Source organism: Pseudophryne corroboree, chromosome 5, assembly GCF_028390025.1.
Source record: "Pseudophryne corroboree isolate aPseCor3 chromosome 5, aPseCor3.hap2, whole genome shotgun sequence".
In the NCBI taxonomy this organism is placed as follows: domain Eukaryota; kingdom Metazoa; phylum Chordata; class Amphibia; order Anura; family Myobatrachidae; genus Pseudophryne; species Pseudophryne corroboree.
The window spans coordinates 84,497,190-84,523,743 of NC_086448.1; the positions used below are offsets into that span (position 1 = coordinate 84,497,190).

The 26,554-nt window shown below is 44.7% G+C and overlaps 1 protein-coding gene and 1 long non-coding RNA gene across 7 annotated transcripts in view; one reads left to right on the forward strand and one right to left on the reverse strand.

The window, feature by feature from the left end:
- Window positions 1-26,554, forward strand: part of LOC134927247 (uncharacterized) — a 179,913-nt gene that overhangs the window by 142,129 nt on the left and 11,230 nt on the right. Inside the window, exon 2 of the long non-coding RNA XR_010177586.1 lies at window positions 918-1,035. This is a non-coding gene — a long non-coding RNA (uncharacterized LOC134927247). The remainder of the gene's footprint in view (window positions 1-917; window positions 1,036-26,554) is intronic.
- CDK14 (cyclin dependent kinase 14) overlaps window positions 8,861-26,554 on the reverse strand; it is a 1,134,790-nt gene continuing 1,117,096 nt past the window's right edge. For all 6 annotated transcript variants that reach the window (XM_063921438.1, XM_063921439.1, XM_063921441.1 and 3 more), the window contains one exon: window positions 8,861-16,462. The gene's annotated coding sequence lies outside the window, so the exon portion shown is untranslated. The remainder of the gene's footprint in view (window positions 16,463-26,554) is intronic.

Genomic DNA, 26,554 nt, shown 5'->3' on the forward strand with positions numbered 1-26,554 from the left:
CATAAAGCAGCCAGTATTTATCCTGCACAGAAACAATATAACCCACCCAAATCTAACTCTCTCTGCAAATGTTGTATCTACCCCCCCTGCAGTGCACATGGGGGGTCATTCCGAGTTGATCGCTAGCTGAATTTGTTCGCAGCGCATCGATCAGGCTAAAAAACGGCAGTTCTGCGCATGTGGCGCAATGCGCACGCGCGATGTACGGGCACAGCGAACGATGCAGTGTTGCACAGGGTCTAGCGATGCATTACAGTCGCACTGGTTGCCGCAGAGTGATTGACATGAAGTGGGCGTTTCTGGGTGGCAACTGACCGTTTTCAGGGAGTGTTTGGAAAAACGCAGGTGTGGCTGGGCGGGTGTGTGACGTCAAATCCGGAACTGAATAGCCTGAAGTGATCGCAAGCGCTGAGTAGGTTTTGAGCTACTCTGAAACTACACCAAAATTTTTTGCAGGCGCTCTGATATACAACCGTTCGCACTTCTGCTAAGCTAAAATACACTCCCCAGTGGGCGGCGGCATAGCGTTTGCACGGCTGCTAAAAACTGCTAGCGAGCTATCAACTCGGAATGACCCCCATGGTTTTGCCCAACTGCTAACAAATTTGCTGCTGTGATCAACTGAATTACCCCCAATGAGTAAACGAGGACACAGCTGTAGATTCTGATCGTTTGATTTGGCCACTTTATCTCCCCAGAGTTTGACACGTCTCCCCTCCAGTGCTCTAAGGCAGCACTGTGGAGAACATTATCTGTTTATTGCAATAGACATTCCTAATGACAATCCAAATTTATGTAATGCTTATTTTCTGTACATTCCTTGGTCAAGGGATAGCCTGTTATATTAATTTAAACTCAAATATTTGGATTTCACATCTGATCGTATCTATATTCAGTGGGTTTTTTCTCTTTTGCAGTATTTATATTTCTTATAATTAGTTGCAGAAGCAGGAAGAGATCAGCAAAACAATCTAACACTTTTCTCATCTGGGGTGTGAGAACTGCTGTAAATCTTCTATCACCTTGTGACTTTAGGTGAGTACAGACACCTTCCTCCTTAGAAAACCCTCCCACTGATTATGTTAGATGAAAACAAAGGAAAAGAGAAAAAAAAAGTGGAAATGACCTTTAAATAGTTGTTCCCAGCTTAAAATAGTAAAGTTCTTATACAGAGTGTTTACAGGATCAAGCGCTGATTTTCTTCTGGCTCAGTCTGCACTGAAGGTGCCAAATCATCAAGGCCTAAGCTCCAGCACAGCTCGACCAGCAAACAGTGAAATGGGTTCAATTGTAAATTGTTGTGGGAGTGCGGAGTGACACAGTAAACATGTAATGCCCCAGCGAGTACCCCCATTAGGATTGAGCAATACAGGAGGAATTCATGTCTGCTTTGTACTAGACTGTCCTGTAAGATGAAGCCTCACAGTGTTACATAATGATCTGCAATAACTTACCTGCAGCCTAAAATATGCACTAAATATTCATACTACATAAACATTAGTATAAAGCATTGGTAACAAAAACAAACATTAGCATAGCAACCTCCAATTTCTCAGGGAGAGCAATTATCTGGTGAATGCAACTGTACAAGTTTCAGGATATGGATAAAGGGGCTAATCAGAGCCGGATTAACAGCGGGGCGGAAGGGGCGGTCGTCCCGGGGCCCCCACACACTGTCCTCACAACTGCAAAAAAAACATGGGAGTAGGAGTACAGCATTTACCCATCTCCTCTCCGTCCTCCTCGGCAGCTGAAACGTTCCATTACAGCTGCGGCCGCCGAGGAGCTTCACTCACAGCAGTGTGACATTATCTCCCGAGACTTCACACTGCTGTGAGTGAAGCTCCTCGGCGGCCGCAGCAGTAAAGGAACAGCTCAGCTGTTTGTTTGTTGCCCAGGGGCCCCAACAGACCTTAATCCGGCCCTGGGGCTAATTCAGACCTGATCGCTGCTGTGCATTTTCGCACAGTGGGCGATGAGGTCTGAACTGCACATGCGCAGGCGCTGCAATGCGCCGGCGCATGCCAGTGATGTGATCGGCATCTCAGCCCAGCAGGGGCAGAGGCGTTCGCTGGGTGGGAGGGGGCGGGCTGGTGGCGTTGGGCCGCCGTTTTGGGGGCGCGGTCCGGGCAACACAGGCGTGCGCAGACCGTGCGGGGGGCAGGTGTCACACACAGCTGCTGCGACCCGGAGAGCGACGGGTAGCTCGCTACTAGCGCGCAGGAGCTGCGCTGGAAGGGAGCTACTCTTCAAGTACAAAAGCATCGCCGTCGTGCGATACTTTTGTACCTGTGCGGGGAGGGGGGGGCAGAGCCAGACATGCGGGGCGGACTAGCCCTGTGCTGGGCTTTCCCCCGCATGTCTGTGAAAGTGATCGTAGATGTACTAAATTTAGCACGTCTACGATCAAGTCTGAATTACCCCCAATGTACAGTATGTAGCACTTGGTATTTCCAGTGTTAATAAATCATCTGGGAGTGCAGCCATGTTATCATTCTGTACAAGAACTTTCACTTTTTGTTAGCTGGAAATTACTATCTAAAGGTTATCTCTGCTTATTTTATTCTCTTTTATGCAATACTAGCTGTTCTACCCGCTCTTCGCACGGGAGTTTCTGATTTTTACAGTTGTAAATATAAATGAGTGTAAAAAATTTGGTAAATCTATATAGAGATGTAGGGCCCTCATTCCGAGTTGTTCGCTCGCTAGCTGCTTTTAGCAGCATTGCACACGCTAAGCCGCCGCCCTCTGGGAGTGTATCTTAGCTTAGCAGAATTGCGAACAAAAGATTCGCAAAATTGCGAATAGAAATATCTTAGCAGTATCTGAGTAGCTCCAGACTTACTCTGCCACTGCGATCAGTTCAGCCCGTTTCGTTCCTGGTTTGACGTCACAAACACACCCAGCGTTCGCCAAGGCCCTCCCCCGTTTCTCCAGACACTCCCCCGTTTCTTCAAACACTCCCGCGTTTTTCCCAGAAACGGCAGCGTTTTTTCACACACACCCATTAAACGGCCAGTTTCCGCCCAGAAACACCCACTTCCTGTCAATCACACTCCGATCACCAGAACGAAGAAAAAACCTTGTTATGCCGTGAGTAAAATACCTAACTTTTGAGTAAAATAACTAAGCGCATGCACTCTGCGAAACATGCGCATGCGCAGTAAGCGACTAATCGCAATATAGAGAAATTCGGCAACGAGCGAACAACTCGGAATGAGGGCCTAAATCTGAGACATCTTAATGTAAGTAAATATTAATACATGGTTCTTTGCAGTACCCGAGGAGCACCCGTAGCAGGGTTCCGGTATGAATGGTCGACCATGTTATGGTCGACAGTCATTAGGTCGACCACTATTGGTCGACATTGACATGGTCGACATGGACACATGGTCGACACATGAAAATGGTCGACACATGAAAGGTCGACACATGAAAAATCGACATGGGTTTTTTAACTTTTTTTGGTGTCGTTTTTTTCGTAAAGTGACTGGGAACCCCAATTAGTGCACCGCGTCCCCTCGCATGGCTCGCTTCGCTCGCCATGCTTCGGGCATGGTGCCTTCGCTTCGCTCGGCACAGATTACCGTTCCAATCGTAGTCCACGTGGATCGTAAAGTATTGAAAAGTTCCCCAAAAGAAAAAAAAGTAAAAAAACTCATGTCGACCTTTTCATGTGTCGACCATTTTCATGTGTCGACCATGTGTCCATGTCGACCATGTCAATGTCGACCAATAGTGGTCGACCTAATGACTGTCGACCATCACATGGTCGACCATGTGAACGGATACCCTGTAGCAGATACGGTAAAAAATGACCAAACCATTTTATAGGTTATTAAAATCTACGCATCGGTAATGACATCATTATGTCAACCCCCTGTTTATTCACTTAGGGAGGTTTATTAAAATTCTAGTTACATAGTTTTCCTATTTCCCACCTGCAGAATACCTATGTTACATTTCAGCTTCCTAACATATCGGGAAGTAAGAGAATTAGTGATCAGTGAGTGAGTGAGGGCTTTCGTATTTTTGTAGTTTATTAAACCCTACACACTGAAGGTGCAACCCAAATTTTGATCCGATTGTTTGGGCATTCTCGTTCATGCAACGCATGCATCAGTAATGACATCATTACGTCAACCACCTTTTTATCTCCTTTAGGGAAGGTTTATTAAAATTCTAATTATGTAGTTTTTCTATTTCCCACTTGAAGAATACCTATGTTAAATTTCAGCTTCCTAACATATAGGGAAACTTGGAAAGTAAGAGAATTAGTGATAAGTGAGTGAGTGAGGGCTTTCACATTTGTATATATAGATGTGTAAATGCAGGGAAAATATATCATCAAACTGGTGGAGAAAAACCATTCTCTTCGGACTGTCCTTCTAGCATAATGTAAATGCATGGATATCTGTGGTTGAACAGGAGTATAATTAGTCTAGGTATCAGCTAATATATCTTATTCTTTGCAACGTATATACACACAAGGGGGTTTATGCATCAATCAGTTTTGCAGATCTATTGTGTATGTATTCACAATGCATAACTCACATCTACAATTGTGGCTGAAGGGTCACCATGACGTAGTAGGTAGGCCCACAATTTTGAGTTTATTATAATTGTTTTGATTTCCAGTATTCTTAGTGCTTATAGTATGCACCTGCATTTTCTTTTTTTTTCTGTGTGGCACTACAAGTCTCAGCAAGGTAGCACCTCTTATGTTTAAACTTAGGGTATTTAGTACAGCCCCTCCCCCTGTAATAGGGATGTTAGGGAACCACTTGAGGAGGTCACCGTGACACGGTAGGGGTGCCCACGTTTGGCCGTAATTGTGATAAGAACCTTAATTTTACTCCATGTTAAATTGTAGAGGTTTTTTTATATATATTTATTTTTGAATACCAGTATTCTTAGTGTTTAGAGTGTGCACCGCATTTTCTTTTTTTCCGTGTGATACCTATTCTTTGCAATGTATGACACATATATACACATAGTTTCTGATTCAGTTTTGCAGATATAGTGTGTGTGTATTCGCACTGCACATCTCATGTCTCCACTTGTGGATGGAGGGATGCAACTGGGTTGTAACGGTGGCATGCAGGCAAAGTTCACAGAGAGCGTATTGAATGTTTGACCACAAACCTTTTCATAGCTGTGAAATTGGGTTTTTATTTTTTGCATTGGTGCAAAAGCTTGCACCCCTTGGCCGATGAGACTGGTTGGGTGGGAGGAGGGTGTATCTAGACAGTAACAGATTAGCCCCATGAGAGAGCAAACTTTGCAGAACTTATAAAAAGAAATTGTTTTACTGGGTAAAAAAAATATTTTAATGTCCTAAAGGAACAGAAAGAGGACATTGGAAGGGCGTTCCCTGCTTTCTAAAAAGGCGCACAACCTTCTTCTCCCGCCATATGGACTTGATTTTTTCCACCACCTCCAACGTGTTGGAGTGTTCTCCTAGATTTTTAATGGAACACTTGAGTAACTGACGATATTATTCCTTACTCATAAAATTGGAAATAAATGTGTTTGTCGAACGAATTGAAGATTACCAAGGGCCGCGGCTTGTTCCAAAAGTCTGGACGGTTTAACTGAAGGTTAACATCAATTATGGACTATTCTCTGAGGATTGATGTAGATGGTTTTCTTTGTTTTGTAGTATATTAAAAACCAACTACATTTTTGCTTTTGTGTGTTGGGCATCAGGATTGATTTCCCCTATGCCTGATTATTTGTCTCAGCACGAAGAAGAGTGCTGAGACAAATGCTGGCTGACGGGTCGTATCCAACCGCTATGTTAATAGATAAGTGCACTAAGACAGATTTGCATGTTAAGTGCCCAGCTTTGTCAGCTATGATTTCTAGTACTATTATTAATGTGTAAATATGGAACACCCCACATTGCTGTGTATTAGAATTCAGAAGGCACTTCATTGACTCAACTGTGTGAATGCTCACAAAGATGGATTACTACCAACAAGGTGTTTATCCAGCAGAGCTTCTTGCATTAAGACCACGTAATGTGGAAGAGTAACTAGCGCCGTGGTAGGTAACCAGATACACGGCAGAGCCGCATGGATTGCCCTCTACCATTCAAAAAGGATGCACATTACCCGTAAACTCTGTAATAAATTAAAACAATACATTTAACCAGACACCTGTCTGTAATAATGTATTAGCTAACATTTTAACCAAGTGTTACAACTTACAAACAAATCTGACAGTAAATCTGGAAGCAGCTGAGGGCCAAAGATGGGGGGGCTGCCTGTTGCCTATCACTGAACCTAGGCGACCAGGCCCAAATGTATTTGTTATTGTATTTTTACACACCTATCTCATCCTGCATCTTGGTTATGGGGATTGAAATCTTCTGCTGATTTACAATATTTAATGCAGCTGTCAGGTTTGGAAGCAACAAGACCAGATAAACCATTGAACAGATGAGACTACAGCCCAGGCCTCTGCATAAAAATAAGCATACCACTAGAACATCATTATGATAAAAAAATAATATTTCAGTTTTCCTTACAAAATTATGTCATGTTTCTGGTTATACTCGTTTGGGGAGACTTTTGTCATGGTAGTGTAGGGGGTACACCTGCCCATATGGAACTGGCCGCACCCACACAGCAATGGCTACACCCACACAGCACTGGCCACACCCACACATAACTGGCCACACCCACACATAACTGGTCACATTAGGCATAGAAATATCCACTTTTAAGCGATAACCTGCCCCTTTGAGGATCGCTAATTGACTATCCAACTAAAATTGGGAGAGGGGTTGGATAGTCTGTTAGTGATATGGTAAGGGATGGCAATGGGGTGTACCTAGTTAAAGAAGATATCACATAAGTGACACTCACTCATGGGACACCATCAACACTGCTTCTCATTATGGGTCTCGGCTGGATGTATCCATTCTATTATATTTCTGACTTGTTCATACGCATATCCAGCTGTTCAGTCAAGGTTAGCGTCATGTAATTACTGTATATCTGCACATTCCAATCCAACACACCACATGATAGATATTTTCTAAACTATTTTACATCATCATTAAGAATCACAGCAATGGTTCCTAAATTTTCATGCACTGCAACGCTGCAGGAATTGTCTGAACAGAAATTACAACAGCGCAATAGAAGACACTGACCATGGAGGAACAAGGAAAACCTGGTCACTTCTGGAAATGGTTGAGTCAGTCATGGCTATGTAGGAGCCCTGCGTTGTTTAGATGGGATGCAGTTAATATCCCAGCGTTCTGGAGTCCAACACCGGAATCCCGACAGCCGGTGAAGTACCGACGCCCGGAATCCCAACAAACACAGGATATTACCACTCGGCTGGGGTGTCCACGCCACCAAGTGGAATTATAACCTGTAGAGAAGTGAACGAATGAGGGGACTCACTGCCGGGATTCTGGCAGAATGGATGCCACTGTCTGCCGGTAAAACATACCGGACCCGTTTAGATGATAAACGTAGCACCGATATTTCATGTGCTAATTCCACAATGTTGTACAACAGTGTTTCTCCAACTCCGCCCTCAGGACCCCTAACAATTCTTGTGTTCCAGACCACCTGTTGATCTTTTAAAATGTATCAGTTAGTAGCAATGATGTCTATGCACCAGCTGGTTGGTCTGCAAAACATGAACAGTCAGGCTTCTCGAAGACCAAGTTGGAGAAACACAGGTAACACGACATAGTTGCCCACTTAACCATAATTTCCATGAAACGTATACATTTGGAGGAATTCTCTTGGCTCCTGGATAAGTGGGCAACACACTTTCCACTTGGAAAGTATGTGATGCTATTATTTGCAACGAATGAAGAATAGCATCATGCCCCTGCTACCCCCACAGCATGGGTCTCCCAGAGTCTTGCCCAGAAAAAATGTAAAGTATGATGAGCAATAAACAACATTTTGGGGAATGGTTCTAAGCGGAATTTTGGAATAAGCTATTTTATAAATAGAAGCCTACACTTTTATTTAATTTCAGTAACCTTTACACCAGTGGTTCTCAAACTGTGTGCAGTGGCACCCTGGGGTGCCTTGGGACACTTGCAGGGGTGCCTCAGGTAGGTGGTCCAGAACCAATTCAAACTATTGTCAATGTAATAGGTAAAACCAGTGCTGGTGGCTGCCAATCATAAAATGTGTGAACAAACAGAAGCAAATCTTGTCCCTCACCACATAACAAAGCCCAAGGATGACATATAAACACAATCTACTTAATTTAATATTTTTTTTCTAAATTTCTTAATCAGAAATTTTTGGCCTATGGGTGCCATGAAAAAAGTTCTGATACTCTAGGGTGGTGGTTCCCAACCTCGGTCCTCAAGTACCCCCAGCAGTTCATGTTTTACAGATCATCTAGCACAGGTGTATTCATTACTCACGGACACATTTTAAAAGACCCACAGGTTGAGCAAAGTATTTCACTTGCAGACATGGAAAACATGAACTGTTGGGGATACTTGAGGACCACGGTGGTGAACCACTGGTGCAGGGCGCCATGATTCCAAAGAGTTTGTGAACCACTGGTTTATACAGTTCTCAGGAATGTTTTGAGGCTCTGTATGTGGCGAGTTTGTCTGATAAATTAGTGCTTCACCTGCACCAATGAAATACCATTTCCACAATAATACTACAGTACGTTACTAACATGCCCTTTTTATGTGTTGTTCCTCTTACGTGGTTGCTTCTCCCAATCAAAAATAAGCACCACTCAGTTTGTCATTGTTTAGGCAAAGTCTGGTAACCTCATCAGCCTCCTGTGAGGTAGAGGAAGGAAATGATAATCACACATTCTGCTTTACTTTATTCAGTCTAATAATACAAGAGAACAATGAGGCACAATTACATCTTTATTTATATGCACAAAATACACATTGTAACGAGTAAAGCAACAATATACTGTGCTACCTACAAGACCATGAAGATAAAGTGTATTATCATACTGTACTGTGCCAGCGATCCACAAACGTTCTGCAGTCATGGATGCTGTAAGGTTTAAAGTGTACCTGTAACCCACACATTGCGGAGGCTGGGGGCTGTCACAATTTGGATAATTATTTTGGGGAAGCTGTAGCAAGCCTTCTAAAGAGGACAAATGGAGATACCCATACCCAAATGGAGATACCCATAGTAACTAATCAGCTTCTAGCGATCATCTGATAGAGAGTAAATAAATGATAGTGAATTGGTTGCCATGGACACATTTCCCACTCTTTAGGAGGTCTGCTACAGCAGCACCCCAGTGTAAACTATACGGTCACATGACGCAATGAGTCACTAGTCCCCAATGACTCCCATAGGCTGCATTTACATGAACATTTCGGCCCAGTCGACAAACCACCCAACTGTAACGGTTTCTATGGAACCGTCCTGATTTGTGGACTTCAAAAGATGGCCGGGTTTAGCAGAAAAGTGGGTAGGCGGAGTATGGGCTGATTGGGGCAGGGCTTGTTTTATCCCACTTGAAGCATGGGTACACTTTAAATCTTTGTGAGACAACATCAACACAACTGCAAGATAACGTAGCTATGACATGTTGGTGTGCCACTTGGGGACTGGTCATTTTAAAACAATTTTATTATTATGATGTAACTGTGACTATGATTTTCCTTGAAACGCGGCCTAGCAGAGGGGTATGCAATCTTTGGCACGCCAGATTCCTCCAAAACACAGTTGGCTTTTTTGGTATTTTGATGACTTTGGCAATGGCAAAGACTCTTACCCCAGAGGTAGACAGACGTGAGAAATTCAGTTTGTAAACTACTAGACTACACACATAGACTTATCGTACGCTAAACAGTGCAAATGTGCAGTCACCCACGTCAGCCGTACCATTCGGTTACTATGGGCCAAAACACATGTACTATTTCAATAAGCCTGGATCAAACAAATTGCAAAAAAGAGTGGTTGGTAGGAAACCATGAAAGGCTGCGTTAGCCCATGTTGCGAATGCAATACGCAGAAATGCATTCTTCTAAGTGCGTCAGTTCATGAACTATTGGAGCATTCTCTCCGCAATCATATAGGGGAAAAATACCATCAGGAAAATGATGGAAATATTTCAGGAGCACCAATATGCAACCCCCATCACAACCCCATTTTTTTTTTAATTCCTAAAGAAATTAATACGATATCTAAATTAAAAGTAAAAAATATCGTTTTTACGCTTGACCGTACAAGAAAGACTAGAAAACAATATGCGCATCCAAGTAAAAACGATTCAAAAAGTTTCTCTCAGTTCTGTGTCAGATTTTGGAAAATAAAAATTGTTACATCTTCCATCAGGTAGCACCTGACAGCCCATAGTATGCCAGCTGGGCCGCGGAGAGAGGGGGCGGGTACTACTACTACTACCGCCCCCTCTCTTACCTGTCAGCAGCAGCAGCAGCAGCTGTGTGCTGGGCTATGGTAGGGTCAGGGAGCAGTCTCCTCTGCCTGTGCTCGCAGCGCTGCAAGTCATTTTTTTTCCTAAGGGGGCTTGGCCACCCCCCCCAAAACTGACCCGGGCCCTGCCCAGCTCTCTACGGCCCTGTATGCCAGTTTAATATGATATCAACAACAGTGTTGGTTGATGGATTACAAGGTTACAGTAAATATATTAACAGAAGAGGTTATGCGATTACAGAAGAGGTTATGCGATATTTGCCATATCACAGTGATAAAAGTAATACAGATGAAGCCCTGTTCATCTATTCTTTTAATAGGATTTAGTGAGCCAGGACAGTCGGACTTAATCCCCTGCTGTAATGACTTAATCCCCTGCTGTATTGTTCTCTCTGTATTGTATTGCATCTGAGAACAATAGATGAAAGGATTATGCTAATAAGCCTTGGTGCTCCTAGGTGCAGCAGAGAAGCCTAGATGAACGAGGCTCCATCTGTACATCCCATTTTTCTGACTGTGAATTCCTATGCCCCGCTCATCTGGGAAAAGTGAGGTTACACCATTCCTTCATATACATTCATGACATTTTGCACCGTTATGCAGATTGATAAACCCACTTAAGAGATCAGGTTGCAGAGTTTTGCTGGCGTTTTATAGCAAAGTGTTAAGCTGCAATTTGCCAGATGTTGAGGTGCGAGTCTTATAAAAACTTGGCTGGAGAATATTTATTCATTTTAAAGCAAGTTAACTATTGCATGCTCAGAATACTAACGTTATTATTGCATATCTTTTTGCCTTGAGCTCTTTACAATGTACATTTTTACAAATTAGCTTTGAAAAAGGAAAGAACAAAAAAAAGCTCGCTGTTTTCCCTGTAGCCCTTTTATCAATGCATTTATCTTAACCTGAGCAAAGACCTGACTTGTAGATTCATCATCAAGCACAGGGTACAGAGGGGATCCGGTCTGAAGATCGACAGTGTCTAAGTCGACAATGTTTAGGTCGACCACTATAGGTCGACAGTCACTAGGTCGACATGGATGGGAGGTCGACAGGGTTTCTAGGTCGACATGTGCTAGGTCGACAGGTCTAAAGGTCAACATGAATTTTTTCATACTTAACGATCCACGTGGACTACGATTGGAACGGTAAAGTGTGCCGAGCGAAGCGGTAGCGGAGCGAAGGCACCATGCCCGAAGCATGGCGAGCGAAGCGAGCCATGCGAGGGGACGCGGTGCACTAATTTGGGATCCCGGTCACTCTACGAAGAAAACGACACCAAAAAAAAAAAAAATCCTCATGTCGACCTTTAGACCTGTCGACCTAGAAACCCTGTCGACCTTCCATCCATGTCGACCTAGTGACTGTCGACCTATAGTGGTCGACCTAAACATTGTCGACCTAGACACTGTCGATTTGATGAACCACACCCGATACAGAGATGTCCACTAACCCAAGTGATCAGCACCTGCATATAACCACATACTGCCATGATGCAGCTCTTCAGAACTCGGCTGTAAAAATAACAGTGTAATAAAAATGCATATTTCATTGGGGGTTCCACGTTCAGATTACTGTATAGGTTTGTACACGGCCTCCAGAGACTTTTAGCAAACAGATGGCTTTATCTGGAATCTTTCAGTGTTACTCAGTCATATAGCACTATGGGTCTAATTCAGACCTGGTTGCTCGCTAGCGTTTTGTTGCAGCGCTGCGATCAAGTAAAAACTGCGCATGCGTATGAACCGCAATGCACAGGCACGTTGCGCGAGTACAAAGCGGTTCATTGCTCTGCGATGGGTTTTACAAAGAATCCATTCGCACAGCCGATCGCAAGGTGATTGACAGGAAGAGGGCGTTTGTGGGTGGCAACTGACCGTTTTCTGGGAGTGGTTGGAAAAACGCAGGCGTGTCCAAGCGTTTGCAGGGCGGGTGACTGACGTCAATTCCGGCCCGGGACAGGTTGAAGTGATCGCAGCGACTGAGTAAGTTCTGGGCTACTCAGAAACTGCACAAAGTTTTTTTTGTACCGCTCGGCTGCACAAGCGATCGCACACTTGCGCAGCTAAAATACACTCCCCGGTGGGCGACGACTATGCGAATGCAGGACTGCAAAAAACAGCTAGCGAACGATCAGGTCTGAATTACCCCCAATATGCAATGCAGAGATCACAGCTATGCTGTGTCATATATATCAGTGCAATGTAAATAAAGAGATCTGCCTGATGATATAAATACATGGCTGAGAAACACAGAAGGAAAATATTCAGTAAGTTTGCAGGAGGGCATTAAACAGTCAATAAATAAAAGTCATCTGAATATGGACACCCACTTTAAAAGGAAAACACTAATAGAATGGTATCATGATCATGTGTAGCAGTGGCGCTAGGTAGAGCCAGTCTCCTATGCCTGAAGACACAAATTTGCGCACTCTTTACTGAAAGCAGCATTGCATGAGGGAGGGACCATCCCAGTCTTGTGGCTTTTTATCAAAAGTTTCAGCACGGTTTTAAATTGTGGGATCCTGAAATATATAAATATATGTGTATATAAGTATATTTGTGTGTGTATATACATATATATATATATATATATATATACACACACACACACACTCACTGCTAATTTAAATATCCGACCCCATTGACCTCTTTAAAACAGAGCAGTGAAACTACTCCTGTAGACAAATATATATGGATGGCGGCAGTCGGGGATTATAAAAAGAATGCACAATCCGCCAAGAAAAAAGCGCCAGCTTTGAAACATTGGTAACACCATGGTGGATTATATACATATTTTATACAGGGGCGCCACAATGTTTTTAGGTTGGGGGGGGTGCAAGATATAATTTAGCGTCCCTAAATTGCTGAATGTTGCCCCCTCATGGGCACCTGGATTTACCCTCCACATCACCTACTTTACAGAGATGAATACATCCATATTTATATAGATATCTCTTTTAATCTATATAGGGGAGGGTGCTGTGAGGTGGAGGAAAGAATGGATGAAGAGGGAGCTGATGGGGAAGAGGTGAGGAACATGTGAAGTGGTAGGTGAGAAGGGCGCAGGGATGGTCCCATAGGAGGGGTCAGCCCACGGTAACTAGCCACACACTGTAGGGGCTGGAGCTGGGTGCAGGGTAGAGGAGGGCGCAGGAGGCGGGCATAGTAGAGCTGTGGGGAAGGAGGAGGCAGAAAGGGGAATATCTCCATATTTTTTGAGTGTATACATATATATATATATATATACACACACATCTACGTGTGAGTGTATGTATATATATATATATATATATATATATATATATATACTGTATGTATCAAAGTTGACAGACATCTTTGTCAATGTAAAGGTGCACATAGCACGACTGAGGAGTGCTACTCATCAATGAATTCACCAGAAGGTGAATACAGCGGCAGCCAAAATAATGAGCAAGATGGTAAATATGCACATACAGTATACTTACAGCATTTTTCCAAAAACTAGATGGATCATGGACGGTATAAGTGATCAGTGTCCATAATTCACCAAGTATAGTTACAAAACCTCATCGCAACCAACAACTTTGATCATTATTCTAACATGTGACTCAAGCTCACAAGACAGACAACGGACTCCAGTATCTGACTGGTCAGAGTGCTATAGTGCAAAGTTTGGACCCGAATGCCTTGTTCGTAAACGACCTCCTCCGAGCGGTCCCCATTGTAGGTTGATTATTAAGCTATTCATTGCCAAGTATCGTTCTTTGGGGGAAATGTATCAAACCTTAGAGAGAGATAAAGTGAAGTGTTGCTTATAGCAACTAATCAGCCATTTTATAGACTGTGCTAGATAAATGATAGCTAGAAGCGGATTGGTTTCTATGAGCAACTTCTCCACTTTATCTACTTCTCTCTAAGGTTTGATACATTTATATCTCATTTATAAACTTTGGACTCAAAGTTTTTCTTCTTAGTTTGGCTCTCTAACGGGTGGTCTTCAGTTTGCCGGCTGTCGGGGTCCCAGCGCACAGTATACCGGCGCCGGAATCCTGACAGCCGGCATACCGACACCTTTTAATCCTTTTGGGGGTCCACGACCCCCCTGGAGGGAGGATAGATAGCGTGGCGCGCATGATGCGCCACCGCGCCCACAAGGGGTTCATTTGCGCTCGCCCAGCTGTCAGTATGCTGGCGGTCGGGATTCCGGTGCCGGTATGCTGTGCTCCGGAACCCCGACAGCCGGCATACCATACTACACCCCTCTCTAGCACATAGGCAGGTATTAATTTCCTGCCGGAATTTCCAAGAGGTCGAAAAAACTCAGTTTTCGCAGTTTTTAGGGCGAATTTAGATTCACCCTATTCAATTAAAGGGACGATTTTTCGACTTGTAAGAAATTCCGACATGTTGAAAAACAGGTGGATCGGCGAATTCGCCCGCCGATACACCTGTTTTGTCGAATTTGCGGGCATATCCAACAGGTTTTTGGCCCGTTTTCGACAATGCCGATTCGACTTTAAAAAAAGTTGGATCGGCATTGTTGAAAATGGGCAAAAACCTGTCGGAAATTCCCTGCAAATTGAATAGTGGAGTACTAATTGGGTATACCTAATAGTTGGCAGTGCACTAATCATATATCCCATTTTAGAGACGTATAATAAGATTTTGACTTAATAGTTGACTACTTGACAACTGCCGTAAGAGTTTTCCTTTCCCCATACCTGGCAATACACCACCCCCTACATTTGTAAGAAAAAGCTGATCTACAGCCAGAAAAACAGGCTTACAGCGGGGACACAGAGGAACTTTACTAGACCTTAAGTCGTTTCCAGGAGCAGTCAGAATGTAATATGAACAGCAGAAACCTTGACTCCCTTTCGTTTAGTAATTAAATGTCACATAATGAAGGAAAGGGGCCCTCGTTTCCAGCTTATTATATCAAAGAAAGGCCGGCTATGTTCCAGGCTGCACTTAAAATATATCAGGTTTAAAACTGAATGGCTCACTTAAATAAGCCACTGAAAAGACAAAATGCCCACGTGGGTGTATAGCAATCAGTGTGGAATGTACAAATAAAAAAAAGGAAATTGGAAAAATGGCTTTGGTATGTAACTACAGATTTCTTATAATGCTAATTATCCCTGTAATTGGTGCCAAACGACAGAGCATTGCCTTAGGTGCACAGAAGGCCAGGCCGCTCCAGTACTGGCGTCATGTCATGTACAAGTATCAAACGCCCCTCCTCTTTACTTTTAGTCTATTAGATAAAAACGACGAGGCGCTATATCAACACAAAACACTAAATATAATAATAATGAAGTATTTCAGCTCTTCGTTTTCCCTTTAGATATCTGTGATGTACCGTCATAGGAAACAATGGTACAAACTGGGATAAAAATGGAAAAAGTAAACTTTCAGTAGGATTGATGGTGGCTGATATACACAACCTCCCCATACGTTACTACTGTATGTATATTATAAGAACCGTTATTCATATATTGTAATGATATAGAAATGTTAATGCTTGCAGTAACTAGGCCTTTGCTGTACAACAAAATATTGCTATTTGCCAGAAGAGGCCACGTTCTCGGTCCCCCTATATAAATGCATGACTAAATGATCCGGTATGAAAAGTCTGTTGCAAGGATTTATTGCAAAATCACAAGAATCTTTTTGTGTTCTTCTATAGTAAAAAGTCTTCCAATACAGATAAATAGGCAAATTCAAGGTGTGTGGCCTTGTAGAGCTGACGACTGGGACCGTTTCCAGGCATTAGCATATAGATATGTGTCGTACTGTAGATAAAGAAATGAATTTGTGGGGAGGTGGGTGGGGGACATAAAAAAAATTATGCCATGTAGATATTACATTTTAATCTTGATATAAATCACAAGGTAGCAAATTGCGTGCGAGGCTTGAAGCAAATTATTGGGTGAAACAGTCTTGTCAGATCGAGTCCTCCGCAGAGAGGAGTTGGCAGAATGCTGATCAGTCGCTGTTCAGGGTCCTGCTCCATAAGGCAAATGTCTTACTCAATGAATTCCATTCTGCAGTGACTGAAGTCTTATCCTAATGAGGGAGAGAAGAAAAAGAGAATTCTTTACATGTGACAGGGCTGCTTTTCCAGATAACTTATAAATAAATTCAGTTTTGCAAGTGACAAACTGCAATATGGCTGACAATATAGGTTATTTTTTTTTCTCCTGTTGCATAAATGGTATCTATACACAGGCAGCCCTGGGCGCTTCACAGTGCTGTGTCTAGGGGTCCAGGCTGCTGGCAAAGTAAAGGCCTTGACTGACTAAAAATTGTGCTCAGATACGTCATGATGACAGAATGTCGCTCGCACTGCTTTTCTAGGCCACAACATCATGGAGGAGGCTCTGTGACGAAGCCCAGAGCCAAGAGCTCAGACCAAAAGGCAAGGTTGGGGTAATTTGAGATTTTTTTCCCCCATCAACCACAAGCCCAGGCAAGTGCCCTCCTGGCCACTGGTAGTTACGGCCCTGGCACGTCACTGAAACAACTTGTAGTATATCCATTTTGGAGCCCACTATGGGCAGTTTTCTGGGCCCAGCACAGTCACTGCTTTGCATTTTCTTAAGGCCAACCAATCTTGATTACATGCAAATCTAGTTTTGGAATGACAGACACATAGATTTGTAGACCATTACATTTATAGCAAAATCACATTGTGTATGGATACCTGTGCTCTGTACATGAACAGAATATATACTGTACTTATGTACAGCCTTAATTAGAAACTGTATATCCTCTTAGAAACAAGAGCATACCATTCTTATATCAAGCTACCACAAGTCTAACGTGATAGGAACACAAGAAGCTTAAACTTTGGACCAAAAATAGTAAAATCTCACAACAGTAAACACTGTGTGTAAAATAGTGACTGAGTACGAGCTCACTGAAGGTCAGGCTGCCTCTCTCAGGGCCGACATCAGAAAATGTGCAGCCTAGGACAGATGAAACAGGCAGGGCCCCCGGCCTTCCAGCCGCTGAGGTATATCATGGAGCTCTGGCACCCAAAGCAAGCACCCACTATAACACTCCCCACAGTACTGACATGCACCTCATAGCAGGGTTATAGACAATCCTCTAACAGGAGAAAAAGTCCAAATTATTTATCAAAGAAGAAATGACCCTTGTCTGTAATTTTTAGGCTTATGTGGCGATGAACACGGTCCTGCCTCCTCATATGCACTACCTCTGATCTCAGCCACTAGCCATTGGGAGAGGGAAAAGGCACATTTGGAAATGGGGGTGATGGCAGAGTCAGAGAAGGGGAGGCGGTCAGAGCAAAATATGGGGTGGGATGGGTCAGAGGCACACTTGGGGAGGGGGGTAGAGGCACACTGGGTAAGGGCTAGGGCAGAGGCACTTTAGGGGGGAGCTGGGGAAGAGGCACACTATGGGCAGAGGCACAAATGAGCAACTTGCAGGGGCGGATTGGTCACAGGAAGCACCGGGAAGAGCCCCAGTGGGCCGATGAGCATATGGGACCTGTTTTTTTTTTACATGTGAGGTGATGCTGCCATGGTTACATGGTATACCTTTGGTGCTGCCCATGTGAGGCCATTCTACAAAGATCTCCAGGGCCACTTTCAGTTCCCAATTCGCTCCTGCCCGACTTTGAAAGAAAGTGCAATGGAATATGCTAGCGCTACATAAATATTAATAACTAATATAGATGTTACAGCCAAGAATTCTAAAACCTGCTAGTGTCACTTTGCCTTTCAGACAGCAGTGGAAATTTGAAACAAATTGTAATACCAAAAGCTATGTTATACATTTACTTATTCTTTCCCCTGCAGGAGCCAATTTATTTTATTTTCTGTGGGGGCCAATGTGTGTGTTTTTACCTGTGGGGGCCAATGTGTTTTTTTTTCTTGTGCAACGTTTTTAATCTGCGCTTGCATCTGAGTTGTACCGCAATGGTGTTTGTATAGAGTTGCAGTACAGAGTCACACGCACCAAGTAGAAATGCGTTGGGCATTCCTGTGTGGGTACAGGGGTTGGCTAATTAGACGCAGATGTTACATAGTATAGGCGTGTTGCTCATAGTGGTTGCATATAAAGACGGTGAATTGCTCTAGCATAGGTCTGGTGAAAGTTTCAATGGTGCGAACAAAGGTGGTATCTGGAGACGCACAAAGCATGATTGCAGCATCTGTAGACACTGAAAGTGGGCATCTCAGTCATTGCATATTTGGATGCCCAGATGTACACCACGGAACTGCATTGTAGCATCATTAGCATAAAGTCACAGATGCAACTGCAGCAAAAGATGCAAGGAAGGCCACAACTGTGTCCAACTCATAATCAGACCCTATGAACACTAATCCCGCTCCTCAACAGACCCCCACCCCAATTAGGGTTGCTTTCATAAATTTCCCGGGATGGTTTTCCATCCCAATCCGCCCCTGGTAACTTGTGTGCCCCTCTTAGTGTGCAAGTGGCAGGCACAACAGGTTGATGAATGGAAGCAGGCAGGGGGAGGAGGGCATTAGGGGGTGGGGAATAAGAGGAACCAACCCAACTGCTGTGGCAGAGGCAGGCATTTGAGGAAGAGGCAGGCACCTGGGGAAGAGGCAGACACCTGGGGCAGAGGCAGGCACCTGGGGAAGAGGCAGGCACCTGGGGTAGAGGCAGGCACCTGGGGAAGAGGCAGGCACCTGGGGCAGAGGCAGGCACCTGGGGCAGAGGCAGGCACCTGGGGTAGAGGCAGGCACCTGGGGTAGAGGCAGGCACCTGGGGAAGAGGCAGGCCTCTGGGGAAGAGGCAGGCCTCTGGGGACGAGGCAGGCCTCTGGGGACGAGGCAGGCCTCTGGGGACGAGACAGGCCTCTGGGGACGAGACAGGCCTCTGGGGACGAGGCAGACACCTGGGGCAGAGGCAGACACCTGGGGCAGAGGCAGGCACCTGGGGAAGAGGCAGGCATCTGGGGAAGAGGCAGGCCTCTGGGGACGAGACAGGCACCTGGGGTAGAGGCAGGCCTCTGGGGCAGAGGCCGGCATCTGCTTGTGAATAAAAAGCAGTTCGCAGGCAGAATATTCTGCACAGTGTGGGGCCAATACTATGCCCAGAACCGGTACATTAGTACTGGGTGTTAAATAGTTATAAAGATGCTAATAATAATAGTAGTAATAACAACAACAACAACAACATAAAGAGACAGAATAAAATAGAGATAATAGTGTTCAACATTTTTAGTACTTGAAAACGTTTTGTAATGCCCAAACTTATTTTGTTCTCATTAGTTTTTAAATATCATTATACAACTCTGTATATTGTGTTTTCCTGCGCAATCAGTCTGATGGCTTATGGATCGTGTTGTGTTTACGTCGTAGAACAAATAAGCAAAATAAACTGTATGGCTTCCTAATAAGCAGGATAAGCCAGAGACAGTACGCTTCCAGAGAAAGTACAAAATCTTCCACTTATTCTAGTTTATACTATATGAAATGTAGAAATGCAATTATTATTAATTTCAAATTTCCAGATAAAAAAAAAAAAGTTGACACAGAAATGCGAATGATATTGTCATAATAAACAGAAACACAATGGAACACTGGGTACTTGTCCCAGAAAGACACGTGCTGAAAAGTAACTGTACAACATAACAACAACAACAACAGAAAAAGAATAACAAAAAGTGGAGTTTAAAATCTAAGAACTCTCCAGGGACTATATTATATGTACATGTGTGTGTGTGTGTGTGTGTGTGTGTATATATATATATATATATATATATATATATATATACATATACCAGCAAATAGAAAACCACAGCACTCGCCACCCCAGAAGTGGGGTGCAGTATCCGCACTCGTCACTAATAGGGTGGGGTGCATGTAGCCCATGGCCACCTACTCAAAAATATAGAAACAAAAAGTACAGCACTCACCAAAATGAGCTCACTTATCCTCACAACATCTATGGATAAATGAATAAATGATGGGGGTTTAGTTAGTGAATTGGCCAATGCACGGAAGCCTGCATACCGCTCCAAGGTACCCCACCTTCATGCAGGTCCTACACTATCACCAAATCATCAAAATTAAAACCTGGCAACTGTATCACATAATATAACTGCAAAAATGCCCACTTGGTGTAAGGTGTACCTGCCATGAACTGCATGGCTTTTAAAAGGTACACTAGTCACCTGACACTGGCTAATAATTTACTAAAGGGCAGCTGACACAGGTTTAGGATCATTGGGGTGCATGAACAAAGTTTGTGGCCACAGTTAATGAGTTAACCAGGGATTAACCCCACTTCTGGGGTGGCGAGTGCTGTGGTTTTCTATTTGCTGGTATATTTTAGGGTTAATCCCTGGTTAACTCATTAACTGTGGCCACAAACTTTGTTCATGCACCCCAATTATCCTAAACCTGTGTCAGCTGCCCTTTAGTACATTATTAGCCAGTGTCAGGTGACTAGTGTACCTTTTAAAAGCCATGCAGTTCATGGCAGGTACACCTTACATCAAGTGGGCATTTTTGCAGTTATATTATGTGATACAGTTGCCAGGTTTTAATTTTGATGATTTGGTGATAGTGTAGGACCTGCATGAAGGTGGGGTACCTTGGAGCGGTATGCAGGCTTCCGTGCATTGGCCAATTCACTAACTAAACCCCCATCATTTATTCATTTATCCATAGATGTTGTGAGGATAAGTGAGCTCATTTTGGTGAGTGCTGTACTTTTTGTTTCTATATATATACACACACACACACACACACACACACACACACACACACATATATATTATATACACACACACACATGTATAAATGAAGTCCAATAAAACGCGCTGGTTCTGGAGAGGGACAGCTTTGTGCCACCTTTCATAGGACCCAGAAGGGTTAGTAAGCTGTATGGAAATTCCTCCACCGCCATGTGATGTAACTGTGGAATTGGCCGAGTATATACTTGGACGTCAGAGAACACATGAAGATAGACGATACATTCATCATGACTTTACCCTGGCCTCAATCCCGGTTCCTGGCTTAACTTGGTTATGGAACTGAACAGATGTTGAATAGGAGCTGAATTGGAAGAGGGTACCTGGCGTACTTACGTATCAGCAAATCCCACTCACCAGCAATATTCTATAGATCTCTCACGTTCTTCACCCCTCTCCGCTGTCTCATCTCCTCAACCAAAAAACATATGGGGTGCTCAGATAGAAATACAGCTTGTAACAGCTGGATATACCCTGCTAAAGCACAGCGTAATAGTACCCACCAAACTATTATCATTCATAGAGGGATCTAATTATTGGGAAAAGATTTAGGAAAAGTGATCTTTGAAGTGGCTTCAATCCCAAGAAATGACTGTAATCCACATAGGAGATCATTTATATCTACTCTGATACTCCTAAACACTAATTATTTTTATTTGGATTGAACCTAAGATATTAATCTACATCAATAGACAGACAGACAGACAGACAGATAGATAGATAGATAGATAGATAGATAGATAGATAGATAGATAGATAGATATTTATAAATAGGTGAACACACACACATTTCACAATTTTCAGAATAATAATCCTGGTAAATGTGAGGGATAGGCAGAAGCTATACAGCACACCAGCATTGGGATAACATAACAGACAGCTAATGCCACTGACGTGTCCAATATAAATGGGAAGCGGTTAAGAAACCGCCGTACGGGATCCCAGCGATCACAATGCCGACACCAGAATCCTGTACAGCGGTACAATGCCGGCGCGGGAATGCCGGCAAAGTAGGTGATTCTCCCTCTATGGGTGTCCACGACAGCCATAGAGGGAGAATATAACCGGTAGTAAGCGCAGCAAGCCACTGTGCACGTAGCGAGCCCGCCAGGGGATTACTAGCACTCGCCCCGCTGCCGTCATACTGTAATTCATACCGAACCCATATAAATAAGTGATTGATAATAGACCAATACACTTCTATACTTTTCTGATTACGTACATTTCTGTACTGTTACATTTTTTAGGAAGAAAAAGCTTTCCTCCGATTACAGATGTGCGCTTATTCACCGAGGGTTGTTGTGCTACATGGCGCGAGATGCATGGCATGACTTACATATGTGCCCTTGCTCACCGAGTATTGTTGTACTATATGGCGCGAGATGCATGGCATGACTTACAGATGTATCCTTGCTCACCGAGCGTTGTTGTGCTATATGGCGCGAGATGCATGGCATGACTTACAGATGTGCCCTTGCTCACCGAGCATTGTTGTACTATATGGCGCGAGATGCATGGCATGACTTACAGATGTATCCTTGCTCACCGAGCGTTGTTGTGCTATATGGCGCGAGATGCATGGCATGACTTACAGATGTGTCTTGCTCACCGAGCGTTGTTGTGCAATATGGCGCGAGATGCATGGCATGACTTACAGATGTGTCTTGCTCACCGAGCGTTGTTGTGCTATATGGCGCGAGATGCATGGCATGACTTACAGATGTGTCCTTGCTCACCGAGCGTTGTTGTGCTATATGGCGCGAGATGCATGGCATGACTTACAGATGTGTCTTGCTCACCGAGCGTTGTTGTGCTATATGGCGCGAGATGCATGGCATGACTTACAGATGTGTCCTTGCTCACCGAGCGTTGTTGTGCTATATGGCGCGAGATGCATGGCATGACTTACAGATGTGTCCTTGCTCACCGAGCGTTGTTGTGCTATATGGAGCGAGATGCATGGCATGACTTACAGATGTGTCTTGCTCACCGAACGTTGTTGTGCTATATGGCGCGAGATGCATGGCATGACTTACAGATGTGTCCTTGCTCACCGAGCGTTGTTGTGCTATATGGCGCGAGATGCATGGCATGACTTACAGATGTGTCCTTGCTCACCGAACGTTGTTGTGCTATATGGCACGAGATGCATGGCATGACTTACAGATGTGTCCTTGCTCACCGAACGTTGTTGTGCTATATGGCGCAAGATGCATGGCATGACTTACAGATGTGTCCTTGCTCACCGAGCGCTGTTGTGCTATATGGCGCGAGATGCATGGCATGACTTACAGATGTGTCCTTGCTCACCGAACGTTGTTGTGCTATATGGCACGAGATGCATGGCATGACTTACAGATGTGTCTTGCTCACCGAGCGTTGTTGTGCTATATGGCGCGAGATGCATGGCATGACTTACAGATGTGTCTTGCTCACCGAGCGTTGTTGTGCTATATGGCGCGAGATGCATGACATGACTTACAGATGTGTCTTGCTCACCGAGCGTTGTTGTGCTATATGGCGCGAGATGCATGACATGATTTACAGATGTGTCTTGCTCACCGAACATTGTTGTGCTATATGGCGCGAGATGCATGGCATGACTTACAGATGTGTCTTGCTCACCGAGCGTTGTTGTGCTATATGGCGCGAGATGCATGGCATGACTTACAGATGTGACTTGCTCACCGAGCGTTGTTGTGCTATATGGCGCGAGATGCATGGCATGACTTACAGATGTGTCTTGCTCACCGAGCGTTGTTGTGCTATATGGCGCGAGATGCATGGCATGACTTACAGATGTGTCTTGCTCACCGAGCGTTGTTGTGCTATATGGCGCGAGATGCATGGCATGACTTACAGATGTGTTTTGCTCACCGAGCGTTGTTGTGCTATATGGCGCGAGATGCATGGCATGACTTACAGATGTGTCCTTGCTCACCGAGCGTTGTTGTGCTATATGGCGCGAGATGCATGGCATGACTTACAGATGTGTCCTTGCTCACCGAGCGTTGTTGTGCTATATGGCGCGAGATACATGGCATGACTTACAGATGTGTCCTTGCTCACCGAGCGTTGTTGTGCTATATGGCGCGAGATGCATGGCATGACTTACAGATGTGTCCTTGCTCACCGAGCGTTGTTGTGCTATATGGCGCGAGATGCATGGCATGACTTACAGATGTGTCTTGCTCACCGAGCGTTGTTGTGCTATATGGCGCGAGATGCATGGCATGACTTACAGATGTGTCTTGCTCACCGAGCGTTGTTGTGCTATATGGCGCGAGATGCATGGCATGACTTACAGATGTGTCTTGCTCACCGAACGTTGTTGTGCTATATGGCGCGAGATGCATGGCATGACTTACAGATGTGTCTTGCTCACCGAGCGTTGTTGTGCTATATGGCGCGAGATGCATGGCATGACTTACAGATGTGTCTTGCTCATCGAGCGTTGTTGTGCTATATGGCGCGAGATGCATGGCATGACTTACAGATGTGTCCTTGCTCACCGAGCGTTGTTGTGCTATATGGCGCGAGATGCATGGCATGACTTACAGATGTGCCTTGCTCACCGAGCGTTGTTGTGCTATATGGCGCGAGATGCATGGCATGACTTACAGATGTGCCTTGCTCACCGAGCGTTGTTGTGCTATATGGCGCGAGATGCATGGCATGACTTACAGATGTGTCTTGCTCATCGAGCGTTGTTGTGCTATATGGCGCGAGATGCATGGCATGACTTACAGATGTGTCTTGCTCACCGAGCGTTGTTGTGCTATATGGCGCGAGATGCATGGCATGACTTACAGATGTGTCTTGCTCACCGAGCGTTGTTGTGCTATATGGCGCGAGATGCATGGCATGACTTACAGATGTGTCTTGTTCACCGAGCGTTGTTTTGCTATATGGCGCGAGATGCAGGGCATGACTTACAGATGTGTCTTGCTCACCGAGCGTTGTTGTGCTATATGGCGCGAGATGCATGGCATGACTTACAGATGTGTCCTTGCTCACCGAGCGTTGTTGTGCTATATGGCGCGAGATGCATGGCATGACTTACAGATGTGTCCTTGCTCACCGAGCGTTGTTGTGCTATATGGCGCGAGATACATGGCATGACTTACAGATGTGTCCTTGCTCACCGAGCGTTGTTGTGCTATATGGCGCGAGATGCATGGCATGACTTACAGATGTGTCTTGCTCACCGAGCGTTGTTGTGCTATATGGCGCGAGATGCATGGCATGACTTACAGATGTGTCCTTGCTCACCGAGCGTTGTTGTGCTATATGGCGCGAGATGCATGGCATGACTTACAGATGTGTCTTGCTCACCGAGCGTTGTTGTGCTATATGGCGCGAGATGCATGGCATGACTTACAGATGTGTCCTTGCTCACCGAGCGTTGTTGTGCTATATGGCGCGAGATGCATGGCATGACTTACAGATGTGTCCTTGCTCACCGAGCGTTGTTGTGCTATATGGAGCGAGATGCATGGCATGACTTACAGATGTGTCTTGCTCACCGAACGTTGTTGTGCTATATGGCGCGAGATGCATGGCATGACTTACAGATGTGTCCTTGCTCACCGAGCGTTGTTGTGCTATATGGCGCGAGATGCATGGCATGACTTACAGATGTGTCCTTGCTCACCGAACGTTGTTGTGCTATATGGCACGAGATGCATGGCATGACTTACAGATGTGTCCTTGCTCACCGAACGTTGTTGTGCTATATGGCGCAAGATGCATGGCATGACTTACAGATGTGTCCTTGCTCACCGAGCGCTGTTGTGCTATATGGCGCGAGATGCATGGCATGACTTACAGATGTGTCCTTGCTCACCGAACGTTGTTGTGCTATATGGCACGAGATGCATGGCATGACTTACAGATGTGTCTTGCTCACCGAGCGTTGTTGTGCTATATGGCGCGAGATGCATGGCATGACTTACAGATGTGCCTTGCTCACCGAGCGTTGTTGTGCTATATGGCGCGAGATGCATGGCATGACTTACAGATGTGTCTTGCTCACCGAGCGTTGTTGTGCTATATGGCGCGAGATGCATGGCATGACTTACAGATGTGTCTTGCTCATCGAGCGTTGTTGTGCTATATGGCGCGAGATGCATGCATGGCATGACTTACAGATGTGTCCTTGCTCACCGAGCGTTGTTGTGCTATATGGCGCGAGATGCATGGCATGACTTACAGATGTGTCTTGCTCACCGAGCGTTGTTGTGCTATATGGCGCGAGATGCATGGCATGACTTACAGATGTGTCTTGCTCACCGAGCGTTGTTGTGCTATATGGCGCGAGATGCATGGCATGACTTACAGATGTGTCTTGCTCACCGAGCGTTGTTGTGCTATATGGCGCGAGATGCATGGCATGACTT